Source organism: Anopheles coluzzii, chromosome 3, assembly GCF_943734685.1.
Source record: "Anopheles coluzzii chromosome 3, AcolN3, whole genome shotgun sequence".
NCBI lineage: Eukaryota > Metazoa > Arthropoda > Insecta > Diptera > Culicidae > Anopheles > Anopheles coluzzii.
The window spans coordinates 72339162-72348288 of record NC_064671.1 but is presented as its reverse complement, the minus strand read 5'-3'; positions in this window follow the sequence as shown (position 1 = coordinate 72348288).

The window sequence follows — 9127 nt, the reverse complement described above, 5'->3', positions numbered from 1 at the left end:
ATGATAGTTGCCACTTTCATGAAAAGTGAAGAAAATTGTAAGTGTACAAGCAGTTTTTGTGAAACCGCTGCACTAACCTGCCCAATACTGGTACATTTACCCTACATCGATTGAGTAATGCACAAAAATGAGTCTTACAGAACATGAATACTATCTTTTCTGAAGAATTTGATCTAAAAACTGAACAAACAGGATTCATTACATATGCTCATAAATTGATATCCTCAAAATGGAAGAATAAAAAAACAAGGAATTAACATTAGGAAACTGTACAAAATCCATCGATAAATCTTTCTCGTTTTTGGCAATAAATACTTCGATTATTTTAATTTAACTACAGTATTTTTGCCCGAAACTTAAGGATTGACTTTTTTTCTTCATGTTGACTCTATGACCAATCGATTTTTTCTATGTTTGTACATTCTCCAAACCTCAATTATGTATTCGGAGAAAACTGTTTTTTTCCTTTCATTTCGTTTTCTGTAAGATTTCACCTACCAGCAGAAATTAAAGAGCAATTTTCAAGACCACACCTGCCTGCACGCAGTGACTTTATCCTATTTGTCCTTTTCTTCTGAAGCATCCTGATCTTCCATTTCTCTTCACTCACCAACACTTCATATTTGCTCTCCCTGTCCCATCTTGAATAGCATTTCTGCTTTCTAAGATTTGTCTCACAAGTCATTTGTATCCCATTCAAACGGTGCGATGTCGTTTGTTTTGTTTGCCAACATGCACCCCACATCATCAACCCGCTGTCGTTTTGGTGGTGGTGGTAGTGGTAAAATTAGGTTGCCCTCCCGCACTGTCCCCTGGTCACACAGACAGCAACGACTCAAGACATTTAAAATCCCCGTTCCCATTGATTGAACAATGCCCCGTACCGGACCGATCTTGATGTTTGGTCTAAGACGACAAAACCAAACGACACAGGACACTCGCACACACACACACTGACGCACACTTCTAGGTGGCTTTCGTTCGTTTGCTCTAGCAGCATCCCAGGATTGTCACCTTTTGTTTGCGTGCCACAAAAAGAAATCAGACCCCTATGTGTAGGGGAAAAAAGATTGAAAAAAAGCCACCAAAACAAACGCTAGGTGTCTTGCCCAGTGTGTGAGGTCCCCGAGAAGTGGAACGAGCCGAGACCACACCGTTCTGTGGCCGATGGAATTTGTTAAATACAAAATTATTCGAAACTTTTCAATACAGTCCTGTATCTTTCTGGGCGGCTGGCTGGCTGGCTGGCTGACTGGCTAGAGCGGCTGATGGGAAAATGTGAACCTGTCCTGGTTTTGCGAAACAGGGCCTGCCGACACTGCACTGCTGTAGGCCGTACGTTGTTAATGTTTTGTTGTTTTGTTTCCAGTCTTTTGTTGGCGTTCTGGCATAAACTTTTGCATTTAAACTTTGGTAACGTTTTGTTTTTCCGCCCCCTCTAAGCAGTCGGTTACGGATTTTTGCTGTACCTTTGCGTACAGAACATTGAGCTACGCCTGGTTTTGTACAGAAAAATGTAAGGAAGAAGAGGCCGGTTCGGTGCTCATGTAAATTGATCCTCCGCTAAAACCGTTCTAGTCATTACATCAATAGGCTTTGGCCGTTACAGGCCGGAAAAAGTTGCTCCTTACACGGCCTGTTGGAAGCCCTAGACCCGTTGGGCCCTATTCTACTTCATACGAGTTGCGAGAGCCTTTTAAGGGGCAGGGGAGCCTTTTTTTAATTTACCTCCGTGTAAGTTTTGTTCGGGGAAGCTTTCTATAGAATACATCCTCGGGCGAAAGGGTAAACTTTTTGACCTGCTTTGCTTTGGCTGTCAGCTCATGAACGTCAAATGCAAATTAGTCATACCTGCTTTCCGTATTGATTTTCCAAGACAAAAAAAGACTCGACAAGGCACGAAATTGTTTAACAAATCAAATAAATAAGACAGTATTAATTTACCTCTAAAATAGGCAATTATCCGGTCCTTTGGTTTGACCTTTTGTCGATGTGTTTGGTTAACTTGAAACCATCTCGCTGCGAATTCTAGCAAATACGCTCCACAATAACCACCAGTACACTTGCTGTACGCGGTATCTTGAGCTCCAATTCGCTCTAAAACGTTCGCCCACAAGAAAGGCAAAGCCCCGCTTCGACATTGGCTTCGGGCAAAATTATCGAATTTCATCGCGTTGGAGCCTCCCAAGCGCAACCCCAAACGATGGGGGGAGGGATGGCAAAACTTTTCCCCGCCATCAATCGAGCCGGCTCATAATCGCACGGTAATGTACCACGTGCCCGCACGATGTGGCGTAGGTTTGCGTGGGCTTTACCGGTAAAGGCTCGGGGCTACTGCACGGCACGAACAACAGACTCGCCCCAACCAGTCAGAAAGTCACAAAGCCTTGTGTCGAAAACAAACAGCGGGCAGAATTTGATTTGATGTGCGAGAAGAAGGTTCTCGGTTGATTGGGGGGTTGGGAGAAAGTGTGCTTCCGGGCTAGCTGGGAAAGGGGGTGGATAATATCGCTTCGCTTACCGTTCACATCCGCACGGCAGGAGGAGCTTTTGTAGTTCAGGTTTTTGTAAAGGGCAGTCTCCATAATTCTCTTTCGGGGCTTTTTTTGTTCGTTGTTTGATACGCCGAGGAAAGGCCAAGCGTTGCCAAGTCCCCGGAGGAACACGAAAGCGCTTTTACAAAGTCCGGCTGGCCGTTGTTAGCTGTTTGCTTCGGCGGACAATTGGTTGCACCTGCGGTGGGAAGTTACCTTCAAGAGTTAGCTTCCAAGCTCCAGAATAGCTTCGAGGGTAGTAAAGAGTAACAGAGAGAAAGGGAGAGAGAAAAGACGGAAGTGAGCAAGGCGGAACAGTGTAAGAATACAAAAGCTTATCTTTGTTCGCACGCCAAAAAAAGGGAAAATCCCTTCCCGATCGGAAGCATTGGTTCTGGTCTTGCTGAAACGGCTGCGATGAAGGAATTGCATGTGTGAGCTACATTTAGAGATAATTGAAAATCGCTTTCCTCGACGGACTATTGGCAGGGCCGCTGATGTAGGTCAAACGTTCGCCAGGGGGAGGGACCAAGAAGGAGGTTCGCTTGATCGCCGTTGGATGCAATGGAACCGTTTATCCGTTTGGCAAAATGCACATTACACATTACAGTGCAGTTTTGGATGGTGGCGGTGGCGGAACATCGACGGTACGGTGATTGTTGCAAAATTGATAATTGATTTAATTGGCTCAATTAAAGCGAGAAGGGGAGGTGGTTGTGTGCATGGGTTGCCATAAAAAGCGAGCTTTAATAGAAAGACGATTTAAGGTAAGGTGAGAATGATTTACAATTTTATGCAATTTAAACTACATTTCGGCGCTTTTTGCGTGAAACAGGATAGGAATTAGGAATAGGAATAGGAATAGGAAGGATTGGAACAGGAATTATAACTTATAGATTGAAAACGATAACGAAAGTGTATCCTATTATTATGTTTTTTTTTGTCCAGAATAATCCAAAACTTGAAAATGAATGGATTGATAGCTTGAAGGCAAGAATTATCATATTACATTATTGTTCTTTTTTCCTATGTCTTGCAACGTCATAATAAACTGAACAGCATTTTAGCTTTCTGCTACTTTTTAATTCAGTTAAACACTTTCAATTATTTTCTTTTATCTTTACCACTTAAGTCCGTCATTTCATTATGCCATAAAAGCTGTGTTCTTTATTCAATTGAGTAGCTCTCTTTCAAATAGAATAGGTCTAAATAGCAACAGGGCAGTGATCTTATTGTAGTCACCTTTGAAATGGTTGCATCAATTAGCGGAACAATTAATCCACACTTTTATGGTCCAATGATCATCCAGTGAGAGATTGATACTCTGAAATCAATGTATTTGTGCTCGGAAGTATCCTTAAAATAAAAATAAACCATCCAAGTACCATTAAACAATTGTATTCCTTTCATTCTTGCATTGCTTCTTATTATTCAATCTTCCAAAAAATCAAACCAAGTATTTATTTAGGGAATGCACTTTTACCGTTAATGACACACCCAATTACCGCTGCCATCGAGCCTCCTGGTAACTGTAAAAAGTGCGACAAACCCACTGTCAACCAATTTAAGTACAGAATGCTGTTCACATTGGCGCTGCGGAACCGAAATGGAACGGCGGTGATTGAAGAATTAATCAACCCGCGCGAGCGACATTAAAGGTTCAACCGTGGCCGTTAACTCCTTCCTCCTTCCCACCTCAAAAGTGCACCAGCCCGAAATAGTTGAGCACAACGACGTGTTTACGGTACAAATGGGCATTTTTACTTACGAGCGCGAGTAATGTTCGCGGGAAATGCTTTTAACTTTTATTGATCGTTTTGACGGGCGGCGGCACGATTGCACTAGCACACATCTAGAAAACGCATCTTACCCTGTCACCCCGGCCAAAACACGAGCAGCTCGCGTCTTAAGCACACAGCACACACACACAAACACACAAGAGCATAAATAAAATCTGATTCCATCCCTGCCGGCGTAGGGAACAACAAAACCATCACGTCAGCGCACGTACCAACGCGGACGCGGCTACCGGTTGGCTGTCGGTCACGAACGCATCGTGCTAGCAGTGCATTAATTTGTCAGCGGTCATGTTTTCTCGACGGTAAGAACATGGCTTTTTTGACTCAACCATCAGCCCTGTGCTTGCTTGCTATGCATATTTTTTGTTCTTCGCTGCCCGCAGCCGTTTTCTTGGCCGTGTAATCGTTTGCCACATAATTTAATTTGCACCGCCGGTCCCCGTGTTTGCATCTCGGTGTTCCCCGGTAAGGCACAGGCAAGAGCATCCCTCAGCAACGAGATTCTGACATTTTGCAAGCATCAGTGCATCATCACCGGTGGCAGTGTGCAAGAACCATCCGTCAATGTTACGCCGGCAGGAAAACACGACCAGAAGCGGTGGATTTTCGGTAAGCAAAGGTTGTACTTTTTCCTCTGCCACGATTTTCATCACCCCTTGGCGTCGTTACTACAAGGACTGAAGGGGGGGGGGGATCTCTTCCCTCAGCCTGGGGGTGGTTTGCGTAATGAATGAAAACAAAAGTCATTTTTATTACTCTAATATCAATTTACCGGTACCGGTGTACTGTGTGCGGCAGACGAGCACACCCACCACAAAGCAGAGGCGAAAGGGCCGTGTATTTGTTGCTGCTTGTTAACTTTTCCAACAATATTTTTCCGTTGTTTTACCATTGCTACCTTCCCCTGTCTCTCCCCTCATCCAGTTAAGTCTCAGTAGCGCAGATAAGCGCACCCGAAAGTACCCGAGATCACGCTTACTTTACCGCTGGTTGGGAAAGAATAACACGCCGAGTCGAGAACGGGGAGCTGTTTTCACAGGCCATGATATTGTTATGGAAATCAACTTAACTTTTTCAGCTTGAATATTTTATTAGATAATAGAATGATCTCCATCATCGTCTGGGTGGGGCGGTGGAGCTAGAAGCTGCTGCTGCTGCTGAAGCAGTGAAGCATTGAATAGGAAATATTGAAATTTACATTTTTAGCAAACGATTCTTCGACGAGAGAGCGCGCGCTCGCTCCTTCGCCGGTGGAGAAGCACCTCGGAATTGGGTGGTTCTCTGAATGGATGGAAATTCGAAGCGGTCGAGTTTATTTTACCCCAGCGGCCAAATAAAAAAAACAAAAAAAGCAATCGGAAGCACACATACATCGACACTCGAAGCGAAACGGATGGATGATATTCGAAAAAACTGGCAAAAAACAACAACAGCATGCGCCAAATCTCTTCCGAACCCTTGAGATGGCGATGATGGCGATGATGATGAAGCGCGAACAGCAACGCGTGGTGCAAAACAGCTCCACCAAGCACGCCCCCAGCTGCGGGTCAAACCTTGTGCATTAGCATAAACTCACCCATTCGGAACATTTTAATATTTCCATCATAATAATGTCTTTATTGCTTTATTGATGTAAATTTAATTGTTCGATGAAAAGCTTCCCCGGTTCGATGGGTTGAGAGAGAGAGTGTGTTTGCGAAATGAGATTCATTTCGTTGTTTGTGTGTGTTTTTGGGGAGGACACTGTTGATGTACGATGGTTCAGCAGACAAGAAGGATAACAGTGGAATCGTAAATTTTGGTCCTCTTGTTCTGGGTGGAAGTTTTGCCGGAGCAAATCTAATTAAAGGACCAACAAATTAATAGCTAAAAGTAACTTTTTTCTTTCGCTGTTTGCTCTTCTATTTATTCATGTGCGTCTGCTGCAATGGCTGTGTGGCCGATAGTTATGGCACTGCTCTGTCCCAGCAAATGACCCACAACAAAATACACTCCAACCGCCCCTTGTTGCGTCTGTGTGTGAGCAAAATCTAGTAAAGTCAATGCCTAGACACAAGCACCACACACACACACCTAGCAAACTCCTAGCCAATGGGTGGAAAATTAACTTGGCCCGTAATTAACGGGCGTTAGTTCTGGAGCAGTAAGCCGTGATAATCAAGTACCTTTTTTTGCCTGCTCTCCTGTCTTGTTGCTGTTTTTCCGAGAAACCTTCACAACACGCCAGCACGGGCGAAAGATACCGCCCCAAACACACAAGCCCACGACGAGGAGTGTGCGCTTTCACTTTTCCTGCTGGCCCGCTTTTTCCGTGCCTGTTGTGCTGGTGGCGTTTGGGTGGTGCTGACTAAAGAACAAACAAACTGCGGCGGTGGTTTGGTTTCGCAGATGCCCTCTCACTTTTGCGCTCAGTGATCAGCGCTACCGAACAGATTGGAGAAAGAAAGTTCACCGAAAGTAAACATGCTGACGACTCATCTAAGCGGGCATGGAGTAGCATCAGCAGCAGCAGCACCAGCAGTGCTCTAGGACGAATAATTAAAGCGGGATTACTGTATTGGATTAAAAAGCTATAACCGTGCCAACGCAGGAGACTTGCATGGGTCGGAACGGAAGGTTGTGTGCACCAAGTGCCTAATCCTGAGCGTGAATGGGAAAATGGGAAAAGACCTCCTCCTGTTGGTGCAGAAAAACATGTGCCTACAGTGGCTAAATATAGGGCCCGTCCCCGTGAAACGCACAGCAACCGCTCTGACAGATGGACTCACTTTTGAGGGCCCGTTTTATCAGCCGACCGGGATAGGATCAGTGCATTAGTGACCAGAGGGTCACCGGAAGGCCCGTTGAGATAAATCAACCGGATTTTGCAAATCGCTGTCCAACCCCCAGGGGAACAGATGGGCCGACGGGGTATGAATTGGTGTTGACTAAATAAAGCAAAATAGAGGCTTAAGTGAAGGACTGTGCGTTAAGTGTGGATTCAAGGTTAGCTACTGTGACAATGGTGAGTTTGGGCTGTCACGGGGCTCTAAGAGGCCCAAGAAGAGGATGAAGATACGGGGCCTCCTGTGCATATGCTGGACTAACCATCCACGGGACCTTCCAAATGACGGGGGCCACGTCGAAGGAGTCCCCAAAAACCGGCAGTGTACTTGGAGTGAGACTTGGTTGGCATGATTTGTAACTGATTTGTTATGCTTTCTGTACATTTTTCTACAAAAAATTGTAGGAAAGTTGAGCAAAAATGGCTTTTAGACACATTGAATACCTTGTAAACTCCTTCTATCATATGCTCATTTTAAATTGCATAAGATAACGATCTTCAATTCAAATTGAGCGATCTTCTTAATCGGCTTTCAATAAATCCTTCTAAGCATTGAATTATTGGCGCTAACAAAAAAAGATTGGCATTCGTACAAAACATAGCCCGCGATAGCCATAAACCAGCACAACACAACTTCTCAATCAGCGCACATAAATTCCCAAACATCTCACTGCCCCAACGCAAGAAGGCAAATCCTTTTCCGATCGCTTGATCGATACTGTCAACTGTGTGTGTTTTCAAGCGTGTGGTCGCGGTTTTTTAAACTTCCCAACAAACGCGAATTTATTTCCTCGCCTATTTTTGGGGATCCCCCAGGTTCATCCATCCGACCCTGCCGGCTCTACTGCTGCTGTCATTAATTATTCTCTCCATGCATGGCTCACTGCGAGGCGCAGCAACCCTGCCCCGATCGTTCGAATTTATTTCTTTACCATTCAAATTAATTCTTCGGTCATAAACAAATCGTAAACAAACCTCCCCCGATCTCCGCCGTATTCAACTCTTTTTTCGGTGATGGTGGTGATGGTAATTCTGCCTAGAACGCTTTCCAGGGTTGCAGAATCGAAACGGTCGCTCTAATTTATTCGTCAATGTGCCCAACGAGCTGTTAAGTCATTCGACAAATTAATGGTTCCGGACTGACGCCGGGGCAAGGCCGCCCGTACCTGCCGGCCGATCATGCGAATCGAAGCGAACGGCGGTCGAAACTATGGGCCAGCATGGTTTGTTGGTTTTGGTGTGCGGTGTGGACTCTCCTAGACTCCCAGCAACACTCCCTCCCACTGGAAAAAGGCACTGGAATTTATTTGTCCGGCCTGTGGACGGCCTGTGACGTTGAGAGTGACGCACCGTGGCCTAGCTCTGGCGGCTGTGCTGGTTTAGATGTTGTAAAGTTTTGCCGTTACCACCCCCCATCTCCGGGCATGTTGGCATGTGCATCGCGCACCCGCACCGATGCACTGCTGCTGTTGTTTCGGCACCGCACGGTGCGGCCTGGAAGCTGCCAAACGAAATCCTCATCAATCAAAATATTTATACATTCTTGACAAGTACACAAGGGCCCCGGTCCAACTGTTACTCGCTCGGCTTGTGCATGAGTGCCGAGTGCCGGGTGCCGAAAAACCTAGCTCGTTCCCATACCCGGGGTTATATGGGTGTTGGAAACACAGAGAGGAGCGACTCCGAGAAATGCCCAGTCCCAGGTCGTCGCTGTATCTTCGCTTTCTTGCGGTCGGCGGAGGCTGATGAATATTGTCAGCACGTTTCCTCCGGACGATTTCGTTTCTGGGTTTTGCGTTCCATGTCGGTACCCGGTGTGTTGCGGTGTACCGGCCTGTCATGACGGTTCGGCGTGGATGGATCGGAATCGGACCACTCTGCCCAGCTGTGTGTGTGTGTGTGTTTCCTGTTCGTTGGTTGCCATTTTTTGTTGTTGTTGTTTTGCACACTCGCCTACTCATTTAGCTCCG